Source organism: Chaetura pelagica, unplaced genomic scaffold (genome assembly GCF_000747805.2).
Source record: "Chaetura pelagica isolate M959 unplaced genomic scaffold, ChaPel_1.0 scaffold45, whole genome shotgun sequence".
Taxonomy (NCBI): Eukaryota; Metazoa; Chordata; class Aves; order Apodiformes; family Apodidae; genus Chaetura; species Chaetura pelagica.
Window position 1 is genome coordinate 5908227 of NW_009953217.1, and position 504 is coordinate 5908730.

The following is a 504-nucleotide window of genomic DNA, read 5'->3' on the forward strand; positions in this document are numbered from 1 at the left end:
CCCTCCAGCACCCTGCACCATCGCTCAACCAGGGTGCTGTCCTCGTCCTCAAACCTGTCAGAGGCCAGGAAAGAAGAGGGAACTCAGGCACACCTTCTAGCTCCGTCCGAAAAACCACCAGCTGCCCTGAGACTGTAGGACCCAGGTGCAAAGCTGGCTGACTTGCAGGCAAGAAGTTGTTGCTCTGTTTTCAGCAAGAACTAAGGAGACATCTCACGGAAGGGTCAGGCAGAGCCACCCCTGCAGCAGCAGGGACCTACCGGTTGGCAAGCAGCAGGCTGGTGACACACAGTGCCTGGACAAGGAGGTCTGGGCCAGCACTCTCAGCCTCCATCATGTGCAGCAGCATCTCCAGGCATGCTGCTGATGAGCCCTGGAGCTTACTGGAAGCTTCCTGGGACCACGATGAAGGATCTCTGTAAAGACGCAGCAAAGCCTCAAGGTACAGTCTCAGGAACTCCTTGTCCTTTCTCTCTTGCAGCACCGACCCCAAGCTCTCCTAGT